Source organism: Capricornis sumatraensis, chromosome 20, assembly GCF_032405125.1.
Source record: "Capricornis sumatraensis isolate serow.1 chromosome 20, serow.2, whole genome shotgun sequence".
NCBI lineage: Eukaryota > Metazoa > Chordata > Mammalia > Artiodactyla > Bovidae > Capricornis > Capricornis sumatraensis.
Window position 1 is genome coordinate 52,580,418 of NC_091088.1, and position 24,942 is coordinate 52,605,359.

General features: G+C 42.4%; 1 protein-coding gene across 1 annotated transcript in view; it reads left to right on the plus strand.

Annotated features, from left to right (window-relative positions):
• The window catches only part of LOC138095962 (uncharacterized), a 406,275-nt gene that overhangs the window by 320,500 nt on the left and 60,833 nt on the right, over positions 1–24,942 (plus strand). The gene's annotated exons all lie outside the window — the stretch shown is intronic.

The following is a 24,942-nucleotide window of genomic DNA, read 5'->3' on the forward strand; positions in this document are numbered from 1 at the left end:
CTGGCTGGGACAATGATATGTAAGGCCATCAGGGTGAGATGGAGCCCAGACAGCAGGGTATCTGGGCTCTACTATGCAGAGAAGTGAACTGTCCACTAAAATTATCAGGGTCTAGGACTTTCCTGGTGGTCCAGGGAAATGACTCTGAACTCCCAATGCAAGGACCTGAGTTCAATCCCTGGTCAGGGAACTAGATCCCATATGTTGCAACTAGAGATCCCATGTGCTACAGTGAAGACAGAAGATTCCATGTGCTGCAACTAAGACCCAGGGCAACCAAATAAATAAATATTTAAAAAATTATCAGTGTAGTGAGGCTTCAGTGTTAAGGGATGTGTGTGCAGCTGAGTGTCCTCTGCAGAGATGGAGAAACTGCCTTCCTTGCAGAGGGAAGAGCATAGGGCAAACAGTGATATGTAAAGGCAGCAACTTACTCAGTTACAGGGGAGAGTACACAGGCCTGTGAGTTATGAGATGATGGACTGGAAGACAATAAGAAATCTATCTAGGAAGTGGTGTGTGTGGAAAGCACATTCTAGAAGGCATGTGAGTTTCCTGCATCCTGTGTCCAGTGGTATAATGCTAACTCTAAGCAGACTGTGAAAAGATGAGTACATACATTGTATCCCTACAGTAATCACTAAACTCATAGTGCAAAGAGGTGTACTGAAGTAAACAAAGAGAATTCTAAGAAATATCCCATTAATCCACACAAATACACACACACAAGAGAAAAGAAACAGAGGAACAAAAGCAAATGGGACAAATAGAAAACCTAATATCAAAGATATACATCCAACCATACCAATAATTACATTTATATTAAACTATATTAAATTATTGGAGAAGTAAATGGCAACCCCCCATGGACAGAGGGGCCTGGTGGGCTATAGTCTATAGGGTTGCAGAGTCTGATATGACTTAGCAACTGAACAACAACATATTGAACTAGAAGGTTTATTTAACACATGATTAAATGCTCCAAAAACTCAGAGACAGTTAGACTGGATAAAAAAGGAATACTGCCTACAAGAGATACAGAACTCACAGATAGTTTGAAGGTGAATGGATAGAAAGAGCAATGTGCTGGGCGACCTGGAGGGAGGAGAAAGGAAAGACTCTGCACTAATGCAGATGGAAGATGATGCTCCTAAGTAGGACAGAAACAGCGAGACAGAGAAGGATCACTGTGAGGAAGAGCTGAACCTGCACCTTAACTGGTTGTGGGGGGTGAAGAAGGTCTAAGGTTGACACTCAGGTATCTCAAAGGCAACCGGGTGATGGTGGTGGTAAACTGGAGTTGACAAAAACAGCAAAAGTGAAGAGGGCACGCCGTGTTGGGGACACACAGGTGGAGACACTTGACAGGCAGCAGGATGAATAGATGAGCCATGTCAAGATCAAGGTCAGGAACACAGCTAAAGCTACAGGAGGTGCCAGCACAGACATGGTAGCTTGCAGTGTGGGATCCCTCTGCAAGGAGACAGGATGAGCAGAGCACTCAGGCCAGAGCCCCAGGGCACACTAATGAGTAAGAGGCCAATGGCAGGAGAGTTCAGCTAGAGACCCAGAGGAGGAATATAGTTTGGGAAGGAGGCTCCACAGCCTGGCAAGCCTCAGATGATAATGTTCATGAAGTCAGTCCTCTGATTTAGGGCACAGAGAACAAATTCTTCAAAGAGCCCTGTGCCCTGGGACAAGACAACTGCTGAGAGAGCTCCACTGGTACTAACCTAAGAAGGCATCTGTTGTGATACTGTGATGTATTAAGAAATATATATATTTGGTCTTCTTGCCTGATTCCGGGCACAGAGCTTCTTAAACCCTTGTAACTTCCAGAGTAACAGGAGTCATAGGAAGGTCCTTTATTATTAGTAACAAGCCCATGTCAATCATAACAGAGTTTATACTAATGATGTAACTCTTTGAGGATGGGGTCTGGTTACCAGAGGAACCAACAAGCTATTAGTTGGTTGGGACCTACAGCCATATAGCCCCCAGCCTCTGAGGACAGGAAAGGGATTTGCGATTAAGCTAATCATCAAAGGCCAACAATTTAATTAAGTATGCCTATATTATGGCACTTCCATAAAAACCTTGGAGAGCTTCCAGTTTGATAAACATATCCAGTTTGGGGTGTGCACCCCAAATTCTCTGGAGACAGAAGCTCCTGTGCTCAGGACCCTTCTGTATCTTGCCATACATACCTCTTTATCTGGCTGTTCATTTGTGTGTGTATCAGTCACTCAGTTGTGTCTGACTCTGCAACCCCATGGACTGTAGGCAGCCAGGCTCCTCTGTCTGTGGAATTCTCTCCAGGCAAGAATACTGGAGTGGGTTACCATCCCTTCTCCAGGGGCTCTTCCTGACCCAGGGACTGAACCCATGTCTCTTGCACTGCAGGCAGTTTCCTTACCATCTGAGCCACCAGGAAAGCCCAATGGCTGTTCCTTTATATCCTTTATAATATCCTTTAAAATAAATCTGTAATAGTAAGTAAAGTGTTTCCCTGAGTTCTGTGAGTAATATAAAATTATCAATGGGGAGGTACCCCAATTTATAGTTGGTTGTGAAACAGGAAGGAAGGGGGCAGGACACAACCATCTAACCATCTCATCCTCTGTCATCACCTTTTCCTTCTGCCTTCAGTCTTTGCCAGCATCAGGGTCTTTTCCAATGATTTGACTCTTTGCATCAGGTGGCCAAAATATTGGAGTTTCAGCTTCAGCATCAGTCCTTCCAGTGAATGTTCAGGGTTGATTTCTTTTAGGACTGACTGGTTTGATCTTGCAGTCCAAGGGACTCTGAAGAGTATTCTCCAGCACCACAGTTTGAAGGCATCAATTCTTCAGCACTCAGTCTTTCTTACTGTCCAGCTCTCACATCCATACATGACTACTGGGAAAATCATAGCTTTCACTATATGAAACTTTTTGGCAAAGTAATGTCTCTGCTTTTGAATATGCTATCTAGGTTTGTCATAACTTTTCTTCCAAAGTGCAAGCATCTTTTAATTTCATGGCTGCAGTCACCATCTACAGTGATTTTGGAGCCAAAGAAAATAAAGTCTGTCACTATTTCCACTGTTTCCCCATCTATTTGCCATGAAGCGATGGGACTAGATTCCTGATCTTGGTTTTTTAAATGTTGAGTTTTAAGCCAGCTTTCTCACTCTCCTCTTTCACCTTCATCAAGAGGCTCTTTAATTCCTCGTCAATTTCTGCCATAAGGGTGGTGTCATCTGCATATCTGAGGTTATTGATATTCTCCTGGCAATCATGATTCCAGCCTGTGCTTCATCCAACCTGGCACTTCACATGATATACTCTGCATATAAGCAGTGTGACAATATACAGCCTTGATGTACTTCTTTCCCAATTTGGAACCAGTGCATTTTTCCATGTCTGGTTCTAACTGTTGCTTCTTGACCTGCATACAGGTTTCACAGGGGGCAGGTAAGGTGGTCTGGTAGTCCCACCTCTTGAAGCATTTTCCAGTTTGTTGTGATCCACACAGTTAAAGGTTTTAGCATAGTCAATGGAGCAGAAGTAGATGTTTTTCTGGAATTCTCTTGCTTTTTCGATGATCCAACGGAAGTTGGCAATTTGATCTGTGGTTCTTCTGCCTTTTCTAAATCCAGCTTGTACATCTGGAAGTTCTTGGTTCATATACTACTGAAGCCTAGCTTAGAGAATGTTGAGCATTACTTTGCTAGCATATGAAACAAGTGCAATTGTGGGGTAGTTTAAACATTCTTAGGCACTGCCTTTCTTTGGGATTGGAATGAAAACTGACCTTTTCTAGTCCTGTGGCCACTGCTGAGTTTTCCAAATTTGCTGGCATATTGAGTGCAGCATTTTAACAGCATGATCTTTCAGGATTTGAAATAGCTCTGCTGTTATTGTAATCACCCCCACTAGCTTTCTTCATAGCGATGTTTCCTAAGGCCCACTTGACTTCAGACTCCAGGATGTCTGGCTCTAGGTGAGTGATCACACCTTTGTAGTTATTTGGATCATTAAAATCCTTTTTGTATAGTTATTCTGTGTATTCTTGCTTCCTCTTCTTAATATCTTCTGCTTCTGTTAGGTCCATACCATTTCTGTCCTTTATTGTGCCCATCTTAGCATGAAATGTTCCCTTAGTATCTCTAATTTTCTTGAAGAGACTTCTAGTCTTTCCCATTCTATTGCTTTCCTCTATTTCTTTGCATTGTTCACTTTAAAAGGCTTTCTTATCTCTCCTTGCTATTCTTTAGAACTCTGCATTCCCTCATTAGCCTATGAAATTACCTAGTCCATAAATACTAACCACCCCACATTCGGTGTCTCTTGCCTTCTGAGATGGCCCCACTCTCTCTGTGGTGTGTGTTTCTCTCAGGGCCATTCTCACCTTATGAGAGGGACCATATTCTATGGAATGTGTATCTTTGTAGATAAATCCACTTCCTACCTACCACTTTGTCTCTCACTGAATTCTTCCTGTGATGAGACATACAGAACCTGAGCTTCACTAAGTTCTGAGACCAGACACATGATTTCAATGAAAAGACAATGGATTCAAGTCCCAGTCTGGGTTTTGGCTGGGTTGAAGTCCCAGTCTGAACTGTGTGGTTACAGTTGGTTAGAAGTTCAGATGATAACCTGGGTTTTGCGATTGGAATCTGAAGTGGTAGTAGGGGGGCAGTCTTGTGAGACAGAGCCCCTAACTTGTAAGGTCTGCACAGAATTGGAGAATTGTTTAGTTTGGGGGAAAAAAAACCTCCTCTACTCTTGTGAGTAAATAGATTTTCCTTCAGTACTTTAGATATATCTTGAAGTGACCTAGAGAATTTAACTTTGCCCAAGGAAAGGTCCACTTCACTTCAAATAGTAAGAAGAGATAAGAAAGCCTTCCTCAGTGATCAATGCAAAGAAATAGAGAAAAAGAACACAATGAGAAAGACTAGAGATCTCTTCAAGAAAATTAGAGATACCAAGGGAACATTTCATGCAAAGATGGGTTCAATAAAGGACAGAAATGGTACGGACCTAACAGAAGCAGAAGATATTAAGAAGAGGTGGCAAGAATACATGGAAGAACTGTACAAAAAAGATCCTCATGACCCAGATAATCACGATGGTGTGATCAGTCACCTAGAGCCAGACATCCCGGAATGTGAAGTCAAGTGGGCCTTAGAAAGCATCACTACGAACAAAGCTAGTGGAGGTGATGGAATTCCAGTTGAGCTATTTCAAATCCTGAAAGGTGATGCTGTGAAAGTGCTGCACTCAATATGCAAGCAAATTTGGAACACTCAGCAGTGGCCACAGGACTGGAAAAGGTCAGTTTTCATTCCAATCCCAAAGAAAGGCAATGCCAAAGAATGCTCAAACTACCACACAATTGCACTCATCTCACATGCTAGTAAAGTAATGCTCAAAATTCTCCAAGCCAGGCTTCAGCAATACGTGAACCATGAACTTCCAGATGTTCAAGCTGGTTTTAGAAAAGGCAGAGGAACCAGAGATCAAATTGCCAACATCCGCTGGATCATCAAAAGAGCAAGAGAGTTCCAGAAAAACATCTATTTCTGCTTTATTGACTATGCCAAAGCCTTTGACTGTAAGGATCACAATAAGCTGTGGAAAATTCTGAAAGAGATAGGAATACCAGACCACCTAACCTGCCTCTTGAGAAACCTATATGCAGGTCAGGAAGCAACAGTTAGAACTGGACATGGAACAACAGACTGGTTCCAAATAGGAAAAGGAGTACATCAAGGCTGTATATTGTCACCCTGCTTATTTAACTTCTATGCAGAGTACATCATGAGAAACACTGGGCTGCAAGAAGCACAAGCTGGAATCAAGATTGCCAGGAGTAATATGAATAACCTCAGATATGCAGATGACACCACCCTTATGGCAGAAAGTGAAGAGGAACTAAAAAGCCTCCTGATGAAAGTGAAAGAGGAGAGTGAAAAAGTTGGCTTAAAGCTCAACATTCAGAAAACAAAGATCATGGCATCTGGTCCCGTCACTTCATAGGAAATAGATGGGGAAACAGTGGAAACCGTGTCAGACTTTATTTTTGGGGGGCTCCAAAATCACTGCAGATGATGACTGCAGCCATGAAATTAAAAGACGCTTATTCCTTGGAAGAAAAGTAATGACCAAGCTAGATAGCATATTGAAGAGCAGAGACATTACTTTGCCGACTAAGGTCCGTCTAGTCAAGGCTATGGTTTTTCCAGTGGTCATGTATGGATGTGAGAGTTGGACTGTGAAGAAAGCTGAGCACTGAAGAATTGATGCTTTTGAGCTGTGGTGTTGGAGAAGACTCTTGAGAGTCCCTTGGACTGCAAGGAGATTCAACCAGTACATTCTGAAGAAGATCAGCCCTGGGATTTCTTTGGAGGCAATGATGCTGAAGGTGAAACTCCAGTACTTTGGCCACCTCATGCGAAGAGTTGACTCATTGGAAAAGACTCCGATGCTGGGAGGGATTGGGGGCAGGAGGAGAAGGGGACAACAGAGGACGAGATGGCTGGATGGCATCACCGACTCGATGGACGTGAGTCTGAGTGAACTCCGGGAGTTGGTGATGGACAGGGAGGCCTGGCGTGCTGCGATTCATGCTGTCGCAAAGAGTTGGACACGACTGAGTGACTGAAATGAACTGAAGGAAAGGTCTGACCTCAGTTCCCAGAAGTTAATCTCTAAGCCCCTGGAATGTCCTCCTAGATAAAAGTGTCTTGGTTTACCTGGGGCCTTGGGCTACACCAGATATTCTAACAACATGATTTCTGGGGGAAGCTCTGGCTCACAGGCATCGATCAGCTCAGCCTCCACCAGCAGGCAATCATGTCTACTTGACCAACCCCGAATACAGCTCTGGACACCAAGGCTTAGGTAAGCTTCTTGGTTGGCAATACTCCGTACCATCACACGTGGTTGTTGGGAGAATTTCTTACTGTTCGCACTCACTGGGCTAGGACACATGGAAGTTCAGTGTGTGGAACTCTCCTGGACTCTGCCCCAAGCACCTCTTTTCTTGGCTGATTTTAATCTTTGTACATCTGCTGTAATGAATCCTAACTGTGAATACATCGTTCTGTGGGCCTTTCTAGCAAATTATCAAAACTGAGGGTGGTGTTGGAAACCTCCACACTTACAAATGCTGCCAAAATGAGGGTGGTTTTAGGACTTCCCTGGTCATCCAGTGGTTAAGAATCCACCTGCCAATGCAGGGTACAAGGGTTTGAGCCCTGGTCTGGGAAGATCCTACATACTGCAGTGCAACTAAACCTGTGTGCCTTAACTACTGAAGCTTGTGTGCCCTAGAGTCTGTGCTCTGCAACAAGAGAAGTGACTATAATGAGAAACCCTCCGCAACTATAGAGTAGCCCCTGCTCTCTATAACTAGAGAAAGCCCATGCACAGCAGTGATAACCCAGCAGAGCCAAAAATTAATTAATTAATTTTTTAAAAAAGAAGCAAAGGTAGTTTTGTGGACTGCTGTCTAACTTTACAGTCACTGACAGACACAAGAGGCAATAGGGCAGATCAGCTAAAAGCATGGACTTTTGGGGCCGGACTTACTGAGCTCAAATACACGCTATACCACTAAATGCGTGACCCTGGGAAAGCTATTTAACATCTCTGCCTCAGCTTTCTCATCTGTTGAATGGCAACAATAATAATGTGTGTCTTTCAGTTATTATAGTATGAGGTTTAAATGAGTTAATATATGTCAAGCCTTTAAACTGTGCCTGGAATATGACAGTGCCACATAAAGGTACCTATGTTACTTAATGAGAAAAAAGATTGTAAGTCGATATTTTAAAAATCTGTTAAGAAAGGGAAAACAATTCTAAAGGACAGAAAAAGGGAGGGTGTTAATGGGGTGGAGAGGCCTAGCGCACTGCACAGTGGCAGTGGGACCAGCCCACCACCTCTGGGAGTGGCCAGAGGAAAGAAGCATTGAGAGGGCCCTGCAGAGACAAAGGGGTTGACAGCAGCCACTCTCCACTCCCAGGAGACTGCAGGTCTCCTTGATGAATGCTAGTGTGGCACTTGAGGAGTGGCCCACGTAAGTAGATGTGAAGACAGGACCAAAACCAGGATGGAGGCAAGGGAAGCTGGCACCTGGGACCCTAAGATTCACACAAAGGCCGTGGAACAGAGAAGGTGCCAATTAGACACCCTCACTGATGCCAAAACAGCATACTGTGGTAGCAGGTGAGCAGCAATCAGGCTTCATCTTAGAGCACAGGGCGTAGCTCTGGGTGACAGGCTCTGGGTCAGTATTCCCCAAACAGAGCTAACTGGAATGGGATGAAATAGGATGGAGTAGAGTGGAGTGGGATGGGATGGGATGAAACAGAATGGGGGGGGGGGGGTGCGAGAATAGAACAGAAGAGAAAAAAGTAGAAGAGACGTAATTTTGCACCTAAAGGGCCATGCCATTTATATAGGGATGAAAAGGATGGATGAAACACTGAGGCTGTAAAATCAGCAAGACTTAGGTCTCCTGCATTGGCAGGTGAGTTATTTACCACTCACGCCACCTGGGAATTCCTAAAATCAGGAAGGCTTGGTGACTGAGTGTGAGAGATGGAAGGTGGGGAGACGTCAAGGGTAAGTCTCAGGGTCTGGGCTTGCCTGGGGGTTTGGGTTGGTATTATCTCCTGAGATGAGAAACAGAGAAGAAGAGACAGAAAAAATTCAACTTTGCACACATTAAACTGAAGGCAGCCAAAGGCACAGATGTTAGACAAAGGGGTCTAAAGTTCTTGAAGGAGGCCTGGGCTTAGATATGGAGGAGGGAGCCACGTGCAGAATCACCAGCACCCACCTTAAGAGTGGATGAAACCAGGACTTCCCTGGCGATCCAGCAGTTAGGACTCTGAGCTTTAACTGCCAAAGGCAGTGATCTCTTCAATCTCTGGTTAGGGAACTAAGATTATGTGAGGCAGCCAAAACAGAAGAAAAAGAGTGGCACCCCAGAGGCCCCAGAGAAGGTTCAAACTCACAGGAACATCAGTGTCTGAGACATAAGAAGATGGAAAGAGAAACCCCAGAAGAGGTACGGAAGCTGTAGGGAAGCACTATCCCTGGCATGAAGGAAGGAGGCCTAAACTTAGTAATAGTAACAAACACATAATAAGGACAAATAGTCTATTTCAAGCACTTTACACATATTAGTTCATTTAATTCTACTCTCTGAAGTAAGTGCCATTATTCCCATATTAAAGAAAACTGGGGCAGAGAGGTTCAGGGACTTGCCAAAGTTGTACAGATGGTAAGGATGGGGATTCAAACTCAGCAATTCAGTTCCAGGTTCTATGCTCTTACCCAGTATATGGTGCTGCCTTTCAGACACAAGGAGGCAAAAGGTACAGTCTTAATTCAGTAGAACAATCAAACAGCATCTTCTAACTTTAGCCTCAGCAAGGTCAGGGGGACTTTGGCCAGAAAAGTTTTAGTTAAGTGGGAAGAGAGGATTTTGGACTCAAGAAAGAATGAGAAGCAGGAGTGGACACATTAAGAGCAGGGAAATCAATTCAGAAGATGAAGGAGATCAGGAGAGAAAGGAAAGGACTTTTTGGGTTATAAGCAGTAATGGTTTCCAGGGTTGAAGTTACTGACAATGGTTGTAGGGACAAGGTAAAAGACCTAGGAAAGGGGGCAGGCATGGATAGGTTTCCAGAAACAGATGCCCTTGCTTGAGAAAGGACTCCGAAATGTGGGCATGCAGGAACTCAGGGGCTGAGGAGACCTTCACCATCTCCTTTACCAACAAAAGTCAGTGAGGAAGGTGGGGGAACTGGTGACATCTCACACTGAGAGTTGCTGAGGATAAGATGTTCAACTGTTTGCTGCAAAACTAGCAGAGACACTTAAAGAGGAATGACAGTCATTCAAATAATGAGCAGTTCATCGTTTCCTCAATGTAGATACCTTGGACCAAAATCAGAACTTCTATAAACTTGGAGGAATCTTCCTGCCCCCTCACCAGCCCCACCAAAAGAAATATTTGTATTTTTACTTTCTTATAACGGAAATTGAGCATTTCCCTGCCATTACATATGGGCCACAAAGCACAGAGGAGTTCAAACTTCCTGCAACTTTGATAGAAAACATTGTTACATCATTGGGAGGCTAAGACATGATGGTTTTGGCCACCTGGAGAACTGAATTTTGTTGTGGTGCTAACACTCAACTCCAAGGGAGGAGTTGAACCACTGTTGAAAACATGTTTCTGTATTTGTCAGTGATTGTTAAAACTTCTGTTCACTCTCTCCGTGCTTCTCACACTTTCAAGCACAAATGGATCATCCAGAGCTTGTTAAACAAAGATTCTCAGGCCCCACCCACAGTTAACCTGATCCAAAAGGTCTGGGTGGGGTTTGCCACTCTGGATGTTAACAAGCTTCCAGCAGGTGCCTATGTCCTGAGACCACACCAATAGCAGCAGTGCTGCCCTAAGAAGGTTGCTCTCAAAAAGAAGTGCCCTGAAAAGCTAGTTTTTTCCTGGAAATAACAATATGCTCCTTCCTTATGGCCAATGGAAATCATGGGCCATGTCTGCCTGTTTGCTGGGCTACCAGGAAGTCCACTGACTCTCGTTGGACTCGCTCCTTTGTAAATCTGGATTCCAACAAAGGATGTTTCCTGCATCGTTGCTTGAAATATTAAACCTGGACACTACCCAAATGTCCATAATATGGAGGGTGGGTTAAATATTCCATGCATATGATGGAGCATTATGTACACTGTTTAAAAAACAACAACAACAACATGGTTCTAGGTATAATGGTAAAATGTCTGCTGCTGCTGCTGCTGCTAAGTCGCTCCGGTCATGTCTGACTCTGTGCGACCCCATAGATGGCAGCCCACCAGGCTCCCCCGGCCCTGGGATTCTCCAGGCAAGAACGCTGGAGTGGGTTGCCATTTCCTTCTCCAATGCATGAAAGTGAAAGTGAAGTCACTCAGTCGTGTCCGACTCTTTGCGACCCCATGGACTGCAGCCCACCAGGTTTCTCCATCCATGGGATTTTCTAGGCAAGAGTACTGGAGTCGGGTGCCATCGCCTTCTCTGGGTAAAATGTCTAGGATAATTGAATTGGGCCAAAAGGGGAGAGTAGTATGTATAGTAAGTATCTGATCATTATGTGGAGAGAGAGATTGTGGTGTTCCACCCAAATCTCCCTGCAGTACCGAGGTACTTCTCCCAGCTGCTAGGAGACAGCTGGCTATTGCAGGTGTGAAACCTATTGGGAATTTCCTCTGGCCAAAGGGAGCTACTCTAACCAATGTTATGTCCCCTCCTGGGGCAGCCTAAACCAATGACTGGTTGATTTCAGAATACAAAGGCTTCCTTGCCTCCATTCAGGACAACATTGAGGACTATCCCTGGTGGCTCAATGGTGAAGAACCCTCCTGCCAAGCAGGAGACATGGGTTCGATCTCTGGATCAGGAAGATCCCCTAGAAAAGGAAATTACAACTCACTCCAGTAGTCTTGCTTGGGAAATCCCATGGACAGAGGAGCTTGGTGGGCTACAGTCCCTGGGGTGGCAAGAGTCAGACACAACTGAGCAGCAAAACAACAACTACTACCAGCTATAGAGCATCTTATAAGATCAGCTGATGCCTCTGTTCAGCAACTCCCTCTGCCCACCTTGCCTCCTTCACTGACTTACAAGTATTCTAGGAGCCTCCCTAGTAAACTTCCTGTGTGCAAATTTTCATCCCCAAGTGTTTTCCTGAGAACCCAACCTATGACAAAGCATACGTGGTTGAAATGCATATATTTTCCAGTTTCCCCAAGAAGGGAAAGTAGGCTCATTAATGTCGCACTTACCTGGTACTCGATCATTTTCTGTTGTTCTTGGGAAAAGATCTGCAGCCTGTGAAGATGGGGGTGGAGAGGAGAATGGAGAAAGAGAACAGAGCTATGAGGGACCAGGCTTGTTTCAGAACTTGCAAATTCCCCATGTAAATCTTGGACAAAAACCCATGCTTTACATCATTGTGGTAGAGGGAAAAAAGGGTGCCATTCAACTTAGAATGTGGATACATATAACAGGCTTTCCAGGAAACAAAAGTTGCTACCAAGTAAGAACTGAAAGGGAATAAAATACAAACTCCTTAAAATTTAAACACCTGGCCCCAAGTATATTCTGGGAAAGAAGCTTCTATACCTGTTATGAAAATATTACAAAAGGAACTCAAAGCAAAGTAAAATAACTGTGCAACATTAATAAAACTAATGGTTACTTAAACTGTGGTGCAAACAATTACTGAAAGGCTAAACTTTGTTATTCATCCAGCAGATTATTAAGTGTTGTCATTAAAAAAAAATTTTTTTCCCCACCATTCTGTGTGGCTTGCAAGACCTTAGTTCTCTGACCAGGGGGTTGAACCCAGGCAATGAAAGTACCAAGTCCTAACCACTGGACTGCCAGGAAATTCCCTAAAAAATCATTTTTAACAGATGAGAGCAAACAATTGTTACTTTTAATTAAGATGTTTAATTACTGAAATAACTATAAGGCTTAAATCATTTTTTTAAAAGTAAATCATAGTTTAAGAGTATAAGTAAATTCTTTGAATGTCTAATGTCAGAACTATATTAAAATTATCAATGGGATAATTCACAATTTAAAAAAGTTTTTTAAATTAATTTATTTATTTTGGTGCTTCATGTAGCATGTGGGATCTTAGTTCCCAGACCAGGGATCAAACCTATGCCCTGTGCAGTGGAAGCAAGGAGTCTTAACCACTAAACCACTAGGAAAGTCCCAGTTTCCTCTTGACTTGATAAGGTTTGCTAGTGGTTTAATCTATATTACTGACTTAAAAAAAAAATCAGATTTATCAGTTATCCCTTTTTTCTTTTTTAACTGATTAATTTCTCCTTTTGTATCTACTGATGTCTTCCATTTTTCATGTGTATTTTCTAATTTCTTTGACTAAATGTTTAATCAAGACCGAAAATTAAAGCACAGAAAACTACCCACAGTTTGGCAAAACTGAAGAAACTATCCCACATAATCTCATCTGACCTTTTCCACCTTGATTTTTATAAAAATGCAATATGATTTATATAATTTACTGTCACAGAATCAACAAAATCACAGCTTAGCTTTCACAACATGTACAGATCATTTCATCACGTTTTGACAGTTCTACTACATTTCTGACAGTCCATTTCTTTTCCTTCTCTCACTCCCAAATCCCTCACTATGACAGCGCTTTAGAAATCTATCTGACCAAAGTGGGACCCTAGAGGTTTCCTGTCTATGTGGTCATTTGTCACATGATCTGACAACTCTTTGTCTGTAAACTGGTCAATCTCTCAAGATGTTTTCTTTGAGATTTAGAGCTCTGGTTCATGATCTAACTCAACATTTTAAACAGATTGTAAGTTTCCAATGTGTAGCTTCTCTTTTTGTTTTTAAATATTTACTTATTTGTTTGGCTGCATCAGGTCTTAGTTGTGGCATGTGGGATCTCTCTAGCTGTGGTGCCTGGGCTTAGTCACCCCGAGGCATGTGGGATCTTAGTTTCCCGACTAGGGATCGAACTTTAATCCTCTGCATTGCAAGATGGATTCTTAACCACTGGACCACCCAGAAAGTCCCATAGCTTCTGTTTTATATATAACTAGGGCACACTCTTTTATTTATACTGATAAATACATGGGGGATAAAGGAAAGCTCTGACTAATCAATGAAGAAGGAAGGAACTAATCAATATAAAAGCAATTAGAAAAATCATCATTTGGCAACCATAACAGTGGTAACTGATTCAGGCAAAAGTCATTAAAGGATAATACTAACACTTTCCCTGTGGTCCAGTGGCTAAGGCTCCTTGTTCCCAGTGCAGGGGGCCCAGTTTCGATCTCTGGTCAGGGAACTAAAAACTGAAAGATCCTGTGTGCCACAAGGTAGATCAAAGATCCTTCATGCTGCATTGAACCCGGTATAGCCAAATAAATAAATATTTTAAAAAAATACTAACACTAGTAAATGAAAGTTTGAAGTTATTTACGTGGTCTCAAAAAATGCCCCCATAAGATACTTACTAACATAACTTGACAGTGGACAGCCCTGGTGCATATTACCTTAACCAAATGATCAAGGTGAACATTGCTACCAATATGACAAACCAACATTAGGCATCTCCTGACTTGGGACACTGAGAACACACCATTGCTCCAGTAGCAGTCATGAATGTACATGACTCTAGACATGAGGAAAATCAGAAAAATTCAACTGATGGTCATCTTATAAAAATAACTGGCTTGTACTCCTCAAAACATCAAGGTCAAAAGAGGCAAAAAATGACAGAGAAAATATTCCAAATTAAAGGAGTCTAAAGAGATATGACAACTAAATGCAACATGTATTTCTGAATTATATTCCTGGACCAGAAAAAAAACGCTATAAAGGACATTATTGGGACAATTAAAGAAATCTAAATAACATCTGTGGATGACACTGCTGTAAACAAAGAATGTTATTCACCATTTCAGTTCTACCAGTATTAAGTCACTGCCACTGCCAGTGCCTACCAACAATAAGCCCTGAGGGAAAAAACAGGAGGCACTCTGTGCTTCGGATGAAGGGCACCTAGATAGTTAAGATGCATATCTAAGAATTTCAAGGACCCCAGATTGTTCCATCTTCTAAACACAGAAAAGCACTAAAATTATGAGATGTCTTTTCTTTGTGATTAGCAGTCATCTTTTCATGCTTGACTACATGTATTTCCCAGTCCCTCCAAAAAATCTCATATATATATATACATATGTTTCTCCTCTACCTCTTCAGAGCAATTCCTCAGAGCTATCTGAGAGGCTGTCTCCTGGGCTATAGTGCTTAGCTATATAGGTAAGACTGAATAAAACTCAATTCACAGTTTTAACGTTGTGCATTTTTTTTCCTTCACTTCACACTACTATAATAACAACAATAGTAATACTGCTTCAATGTTAACTTTCCTGCTCTTGATAATTATCTTGTGGTCATAGAATAAAATGTTCTTGTACTCAGGAAATTTATATTAGGGGTAAAGGGACATCATGTCAACAACTTACTATCAAATGGCAGGCAGGCAACCTCATGGAGGTTCTTTTTTTTTTGACCATGCCCCATGGCTTGTGGGACCTTAGTTACCCAAGGGGGGATCCAACCCAGGCCACAGCAGTGAAAGTGCCAAGTCCTAACCACTGGCCAACCAGGGAATTCCCTGGAAGTTCTTAGCCTTATTCAGGTCACTGCAGCCAATGGTTAGTCTCCAAAGGCTAAGAGATTTTGACCAGGGACTCTTAGGTCCCCCTCCAAATTACCTACAAAGAAGAACCAGCCTTAACTTGTTAACTTCATTAACAGGATTCTGACTCCAAATCTACTCCAAACCAGAGGATCCACTTAAATGTTCATGTGTTTGGATCCCAAAGGAAGTAACAGAAAACAAGCAATCTCAAATGGCCAAGAAGTGCCATAGAATAAAATTTTACCCTGGTGTGTCTGGTTTCAGAATTTCAAGACAAAACTTCCCCATTGTATGAATGGTTTTTGGCTTCAAATAATTTCTATGATTCCATTTAACTCAAGTTCAAAAACAGATAAAACTAATCCATTGAATTAGACCCAGGGTGGCAGTGGTTATTGACTGATAAGGAAGGCTTCAGGGTGCTAGAAATGATGGATATCTTCCCAGATTTTTTTTTTTTGGCTGTGTTTTGGGGCATGCAGGTGTCTTAATTCCCCAACCAGGGTTTGAATCCAGGCCCTCTACAGTGGAAGCTGCTGCTGCTGCTGCTGCTGCTAAGTTGCTACAGTCGTGTCCGACTCTGTGCGACCCCATAGACGGCAGCCGACCAGGCTCCGCTGTCCCTGGGATTCTCCAGGCAAGAACACTGGAGTGGTTGCCATTTTCTTCTCCAATGCATGAAAGTGAAAAGTGAAAGTGAAGTCACTGAGTCGTGTCCAACTCTCAGCGACCCCATGGACTACAGCCCACCAGGCTCCTTCATCCATGGGATTTTCCAGGCAAGAGTACTGGAGTGGGGTGCCATTGCCTTCTCCACAGTGGAGGCATGGAGTCTTAACCACTGGACCACAAAGGAAGTCCCTGAAGTGATGCATATCTTGATCTAGGTTGTGTTTACACAGTTCTCTGAAACGTAAAAATTCACTGAGCTGTAGCTTTAACATAAGAATACTTGACTGTCTGTATGTTATGCCTGGAAATGATCTGGAAAAAATGTTTGTTCCCTAAATAAAATGAAACAATCTGGATTCAAACTTAAAAAAAAATTTTCACATGAGTCACTTACTACCACCCCATCATGTATGAATATTCCCTTTAATTAAAGTTCAAAGACAGACAAAACTAATCTGTTATCTAAGAACTGGGAAAATGGTTCCCTATGGTAGGGTAGTAACGGGGAACAGGTATCATAGAGCTTTCAGGGTGTTATAATGTTCTGTTTTCTGATCTGAGCACATTACCCAGAGGTGTTCCCTTTGTGACAATTCATTGAGCTAAATGTATATTATTATATGTATCTTATATCTCAATTTAAAAAATTATATTGAAAACTTAAAAAAAGTATTTTCTCCCAAACCTGGCACTAGGCATAGTATAGGTGAAGGAAAAGAGCAATAAGAAAAATAAAATGCCCCAACTCCTTACCCATACATATGCGTGTTGAGTCACAGAAACTACCTGTTTTGGATTCTGTGCATGTAAAAAGCAGGGGCTATCTGTTCTAAAAATGAAAGCTTGACACTGATGGCTTCTAAAAGATGTTACCTGCCTTACTTCTTAACTTCCTTTGTTGCTTAAGATGATATACTCATGTTTTGTCTAAAGACTACAGAAGGATTGATTGTAATATTTATAAAAATAAATACTGTTTCAGCATTTCACCCTTTTATCAAGCTGATGGTTAAAATCTTATTTCCATTACATCTGTGATTTTGTCTCAGTCCATCTTATTCACCATTAGCTTGATTTTAAGGTCAGTGAAGAACAGTTTTTACCAGTAGCTTTAACTTTTGTCTCTGTGGTTGGTTGTTATTGTGGTTTTATCTTTACTGAATTGTTCTACCAGGATTTCATAAGGCACTGATTCATGGAAGTCAAATGTACCATGCCTAAAAAAAACCCCACAGAACAAGGCAAAAAAATTCTTAGAACACAGTAACTTCTAGGTCCAATTTCTTTTCTCTCCATAATTCATATTTTCCCCAGCCTTATAAAAATATAATTGGCAGATAATATTGTGTAAGTTTAAGGTATACAATGCCCTGATCTAATCCATGTATACATTGCAAAATGATTACCACAGTAGGATTAGTTAACATCTTCATAATTACCTCACATAATTACCTTTCTTTTCCTTTCTTTCTTTTTTTTTGGTGTGGTAAGAACATTATTTTTAAGTTAAGCCCAGATTAAAATAATTTCCAAATGTTCTCAAGGTTTGCTCCTTCCACAAAATCTTTTACATTAGACTTAGGTACTTACTCAGTAAATTCTTTGTTTTCTAACCATAGGCAAAGTTACATCCATCCTAGCTGCCATGGAGTCAGAATAGATTTTTAGAAACCAGGCTCACTCTCAAGATGCTGTCACAGATGGACATCTCATTAGATTTTCTAGAAAGAACCTTAAAGGAAATATTAGGACAAATATGCATTAAATCCTTGGCAAAAGCAACAGAGGCCACATCTTAAATATCATGTTACTTTAGATCCTTTTAGAGTACTTTCATTAATGTAGGGAACAAAAAAAAGAAAGAAAGGCAGAAGGAAGTTTATTTTTGTTTTTCTTTTTTGCTTGTTTGTTTGGCTGCTCTGATTGGCTTGCAGGATCTTAGTTCCCCAACCAGGGATTGAAACTGGGACCTCAGCAATGAACTTGGGGAGTCCAAACCACTGAAAGGCCAGAGAATCCTTGGAGAGGGAGGTTTCAAAAATAGTTTGAGGTGGGCTTTAGCCTTCACAACTTAATGGAACTGGCTGCTAATCAGTTGGGGAATGTCACTCTGCAGAGATGCAGCCTCAACTCCTTGCCTCTCCCATCCCCAACTTCTGCGTTTTGCAAGCCCCAGCATCAACAGGCAGTAAGCCTCTTAGTCACATGCGTAGCGGGTGTCTCCAATACACAGTTATCAGTGGCCCTTGTGGTCACAGATATCCCAGAATGTCCAAATATGACTGTCAAAGACCACTAGTCAGTGACTACAAAACTCACTGATCCACTCCGATTGCGGAACAGTGAATTAGGCAGATCTCTGATGGCAAACCCACACTGATCTCCAGTGATATCCCAATGACTGGGAACCAATACTGACTTTCACTGTCCCACCTCCCCCCACAATGACTGACAGTCCCAAATCACTAACCCCCTCCTCCACTGATCCCGCTATTCCCCATACTCTGATCTACACAAGTCGGGTCACTGATATCTTCAGATTCCTCTCCAGCGACGATCTAAAGGGTGTCTCCATCACTGATTGCCTAAAGCGTTTCTCCAAACATTGATCCTCACTGACCACCCTCAGTGAGTATGAACCTCGAAGTTTCCACAATCACCAGCTTCAGGTACCTAAACAGAACTTAGAACCTCCAGTCACTGACCCCTCAGGCTTCTGATCACTGAGTCCTAACGCCGATCAAATCAGCGTCTTCGAAGAAACTCACTTGTCCTCAAGACACTTGAAGATCACTATAAACTGACTTCCACGCATTCTGTCAGTCAAGAACCCTAGTTTATTGATTCCCACATACTCCCAATCCATCTTCTTCACAGACCTAACGCTGACTCCCATAAACCCGCCACCACAGACTCTCTCTCCCAAGAGGCTCAGACGCCCAGTCACTTAACCCTTCAATCCCCTCAGTCTCTGACCCTTACGGGTATCCATGACTGACCCAGCCGGGCCACCGTAGTCGCCTGATCGCCATCCTACACACGTCTTGAATTTTGACTGTTTCTCACATTGATCTTTCCCATTTTCCCCGCATCCGCGCCCATAACCTGAAATTGACTGCCGTACCACGCTGCCTCTCCACGGTATGAGCTCTTCCCAAAACGAGTGGTCATGCGCAGACTCAGTCGCATCTTTGAGGCTGGCTGCCGCCACCTGGCATCTTTCCAGAGAACAGGATTCTGGGTTTCTGAATGTTAAGAGAAGGTATTATGGCCGCGCCCACTAGCCAACCGCTTGCAGGGGGCGGCCATGTTTGAATCTGCACCGTACAGCGGATGACTAGACCCTTTGTTAGGCTATTAGGCTATTTTAGGGCGGGAAGAAGCAAGTGTTTCTGGGTCCCTAAACACAGATGTCACTGCTGCTTTTAGCATCTCAGAAGCCCAAACCTCCTGAGGTCAATATAGCGTCTCCCTGACCTGGAAATTAAGATTTCGTTGTCTCCAGTAGGGCAGACAGTGAGGTAAGATGGCCGCGTACGTTTTATACAGCTTAAGTGCGGTGTGTGCGGCCATCTCCCAGGAGGAACGTCCGTAAAGCAAGGTACAGCTTTGTCTGGGTCAGCTTTGTATGTTGATGAACAGCGGAAGAGAGAAGCTTTTCTCTTGGGGAGCCTGAGGCCCCGGGAGGAAGAGGAGTCTTTACTAGGAGGGCGGAGCAGCAAGAAAGGGCAAATAGGAAGTTCTTAGCTGGTTATTGAAAGAATATGTGAAGAGCCTGGTCTTTATCATAGGTGGCTTTACTCTATTCACACTAAAAATAAAATGCCCAGTTATTTTACCAGACAATGGATTTATTCTGGAATAGCAGGAACTGCAATTCCAGACAAGCAAGCTACAGCAAAACTCATAGGCAAGTCCAACAAACGAGGAAAAGAAACTTAATTTTATAAAGAAAAAGGAAGGTATTTGGGGGGTGAGGGGGAGGTTGGCGGGGGGCGGTGGTTTTGAAGGAAAGTCCCTTGGAGAAACGTGAAAGTTCGGAGTGATGACAGTTTCTCATTGGCTGAGTTGCTGGGGTACTGGATTTCTTGTAGGAGGTACAATGTACATCTCTTCTTGTTGAGGCCTGTGAATGATAACTATTTCCTTTTAATAACTCTGTTGGGGTCTGTAATTGACATTTCTTCCTGTAATTGACATGGGGTGGTACTGCCTGAGATCTCCCCCTTCAGGCCTCCCTACTCTATTTGAGTGAGATTTTCCTCTATTTTCATGCTCCAGAAAACACAAGGGTGTGAGTGCAAGCAGTTTGTTTATTTGACAGGTAGGGGATGGGTGAGACCTCGAGGGATGAAAACCCACACAGAGTGCATCCATGAGTAGAGTATCCCTGAGCAATGGGGGCTCAGTCAAGAGTTGATGAAGATGAGATAGTTATATGTCATCTCTGGTTCCTCATTGTTGAGGACTACTGTAAAGGCCTTAAAGCTGTAGCACTTTCAGCCTGCCTTATGAGCAGGTCTCAGGCAGAGTCTGTAGGTGTGTTCAGGAAGAAGCCAGCCCTCAGCATATTGGCATGGTACAGACAGCATTCACCAGAGTCTTGTTTTTAATACCAGCCAAAGCGGTGCTCTGCACATCACAGTAATCGTTTTGGAACATCTCTTGAAATGATTGCTTTGTCCTATGAAAATACTTTTTAAAAAATAAACCCATAATTCTATTTGGTGGTCAAAATAGTTGTAACATCTGACTTCTAAAATGACTCCTGGACTTCCCTGGTGGTCCAGAGATGAAGAATCTGCCGGCAGTAGCAGGGAACACCGGTCAGTCCCTGGTCCAGGAAGATTCCACATGCTTAGGGGTGGCACAACCCTGGCACGGCACAACCACTGAAGTTCATGCACCCTAGGACCTGTGCTCTGTAACAGGAACATATGAGAAGCCTACGAACCACAACTAGAGAGTAGCTTTTGCTTGCTGCAACTAGAGAAAGCCTGCATGCAGCAATGAAGACCCAGGGAGCAAAAAATAATTTAAAATAAAGTAAAAATAAAATGAAAATGACTCCCAACAATTCATATCTCCTGGCATTCACACCCTGTGTACCCCCATTCCACGCTGTACCAAGGCAGATCTGTGAGGTTGATAGTATACAATAGAAGTGAGAGTAAGTTGTAAATGACACCCCAGCTTCTGACTTGGAGGTGTTCATGCTCTTTCCCTCAAGTAACTTACTCTGAGAGAAGTTAGTTGCCATGTCATTAAGGACACTGAGACAGACTATGAACAGGCCCATGTAGCAAGGAGCTGAGATATTCTGCTAACAGTCAGGGAGGAACTGATGTCGTTTTGTATCAAGTGGGTCACCTTGGAAACAAATACTATACCCTAATTAAACCTTGAGATGACTGGAGCCCCCATCAGTACACAGACTGCTACCACATGAGGGACTCCAAAACACCCAGCTAGCAGCTCCCATATCCTTTACTGTCATAAATATTTGTTTTTAGCCACTGAGTTTGGGAGTAATTTGTTATTCAGCAGTAGTTAATTTAGATACTTTTGGTAAAAATGCTCTAAGTGATCTCTCTGGATTTCTTAAGCTCCTAAACTTGTGATTGTTCTATCAAGTCAGAGGGGATTTTTAGCCATTTCCTCTTCATTTGCATAATACAGAAATTAAAGGTTCTGTTAGATATTTAAAATTTAACAAAGAGTTTAACAGTCTTGCTTCATTTGAATGAACACAAGTGGGTTTATGTGACACTTTTGAAATAATTATAGTAATTAACAAAAATGACCATTTAGAGAGTGCCTGTGACATGCCTGGCCTGTCACTGGCCTTCTCACTTCAAGGGCTACCCTCATTCTAGCACCAGTCATAAACGTAAAAGGAAAGAGAGTCTTGGAGTGTCTTATGCTTGGAATTAAATGCTCTGCCTCAGAAATGACACAAGTCATTTCCTCTCACTACTCATTGAGTAGTCACCCAACCACATGAAATACAATCTTAACATAGAAACAGAAATACAATCTTAGCATAAGCTTGAAATGAGGACAGCTGGAAATATTTAAGATCCCCTGGAGAAGGAAATGGAAACACACTCCAGCATTCTTGCCTGGGAAATCCAATGGACAGAGGAGCCTGGCAGGCTACAGTCCATGGCATTGCAAAGAGTCAAACACTAGTTAGCGACTAAACCACCCACCACAAATTTCAGGATATCCACAAACACTGAGAACAGTGTTATCATCACCATCCTAAAGAAAATGCAGTATAGAGATGAGGTGACCAATCCATAATCTCTCAGTTAATAAGTAAAACAGAAGGACTCAGAGCCAGGTATGTCTACTGTATACAAAGGTAAAGGATCATCACAGGCTTCCCGGGTGACTCAGTGGTAAAGAATCTACCTGCCAATGCAGGAGATACATGTTCGATCCCCTGGAGAAGGAAATGGCAACCCACTCCAGTATTCTTGCCTGGGAAACCCAATAGACAGGAGAGCCTGGTAGGCTACATCCATGGGGTCACAAAAGAGTCAGACAATGGCTTAGCGACAAAACAACAAAGATCATTACCATTATTGTAAAATTTTTTTTTTATTGTTAAATTTTGCTTCAACATATCTAAGGCACTGAATTAGGGAACAAAGAGAGGACTGAGGTCTTTGATAAAATAAAGGATACTCAAGATGTTGCAGCCTGGTGGGGGAAAGGAATACACAAGAAAATGAGTAAAAAGAGTGTTTAAGAGTATACACTGTAGGATTCAATTTATGTGAAGCTCAAGAACAGGCAAAACAAATCTACTGAGTTATAAATCAGAAAGCAGTTGACTCTAGTAACTATTGATTCTGAAGAGAATCTCTTGGATGATGAAAATGTTCTATATCTTGTTTAGGGTGGTGGTTTCAAGAGTCTGTATAATCATCAGGACTCATCAATGTAAACACTTATGATTTGTGCATGTATTATATGTAAATTGTACCTTAATTTTTTGAAGCCAAAGAGTGTTCAGGGTATCGAGAGATCATGTTAGTAGGGAAAAGAGAGAGATGTGAAAGAACTGACAAAACTTTACCCTAGTTTGTGGAAAGATGAGGCCTTGGTGAGACCATCACAGCACTTATGGCTTATGATAGTGCCCTCTCTAGACAGAGGCATTAGAGAAACAAGTCTCCAAGGATTCATGGTTTGGCAAATTAAAGGCTCTGGGCTAACCTAGCCTGCAGTGACCATCAGCTCTTATTTATTCCCTAGGCTGATAGGTCTCAGCCTGTTGAACCAGATATGGTGACCTTCCACACTGTCATCATTTAAAGGGATGCCAGGCCCCAAGTTTGGCATAAAAGGAGGCATAGCTCCTCCCTACTCTGGAGCAGAAAGAACTGTGCCTTGGCCTGAGCAGAAATAGGCCTTTGCCCTTGCACGAGTGAAGACTGTTCTGGATCTAGGTGGAATGTGACCTGTTTCCTGGATCAAGATAGATCTTGAGAGTAGCCTGGCATGAGCGAAGACCACACTCCATCCTATCCTGTCTTGAGTCACGGGTGTTGGTGGTGGTGGTAATTGGTGATACAAGTCCCAAAGTATAATTTTCAAAAAGTTAGAACTCGTACAGATACTCATTTAACTTATTAACGAAGGAACTAGCAGGATTGGAGATTTGGTGCAAAGTAGGTTTGATTTGGTTCAAAGTAGTTTCAATCCCTATGTTGGGAAGATCTGCTCAAATAGGAAATGGCAACCCACTCCAGTATTCTTGCCTAGAAGATTCCATGGACAGTGGAACCTGGCAGGCTACAGTCCAAGGGGTTGCAAAAAGAAATGACAGCATAACACACACACACACACACACACACACACACACACACACACACACAAATAGGTATATAGTCAGCAGAATAAAGAATCTTGCAATAAGACTACAAAGTTAGATAGATATAAAACTAATGTCCTATAGGGCAATAAAACCATAAGCTTGAAGGTAATCTTTTCTTCAGAGAATCAGTTTATATAGAACAAATATATGAAATGTACCAACTGCCAAGTTAACATTTTATCTATGTAGTCTGCATCCTAATTATTAGTAAAAAGTGACCCAAACAAGGGTACATGCTACCAGAGCAGTGGGTTCTCAAACTGGTCGAGTTTTAATCCCCAGGGAACATTAAGCAATCTTTGGAGACAGTTTAGGGGGAGGAGTGGATGCCATGGATGCTTTCAACCACACAGAGAACAACGTGGTACAACAGAGTTATTTGGCCCCAAATGCAAACAGTGCTGAGTTTAGGAAAACTTTCTCAAGAATGGTTTGTTAGACTTTGGGTGGGTTTGTTAGACCATGCTCTAGTATGATTTGAAAAGGCACACAGGATGACACAGTATAGTTTCCTTATTTCCAGGTTTTTTTTTTTTTTAATTTTTTTTAATTTCCAGGTTTTTGATAATGTTGCTTAACACAAACTTGGGAAAGTGTTGATAATTGTTGGATCTGGGTAACGAATACTTGGTGATTAATCTTTTCTATTTTTTTGTGTGTTTGCATAGCATCTTAGTTCTCTGAACAGGGACTGGGAATTGAACCTGGGACCATGGCAGTGAAAGTACTGAGTCTTAACCGCTGAACCACCAGGGAACTCCCTAGGATGGACTTGATGAAAAATAGTAGAAGCCATGTGATTAAGTGCTAATAAGAAAAAGCACAGACTTAAAATTGGACATATTTAATAATGAAACAAAAATGGTCATATTGCAGATGATGTCACTGGACAATAGGAATAAAAAGACCAAGATCCAAGAATGAATTCATCTCACTCTATATGAGGCATCCTGAAAGAGGATTTTGCATTGAAACAGAAAGTAATTCTGGGACTTCCCTAGTGGCACAGTGGATAAGAATCCATTTGCCAATGCAGGGGTCACAGGTTCGATCCAACCCACCCTCCTATCCTCTCCTTCCTTCCCACAAATTTAGTTCACTCTGTGTGGAGTAC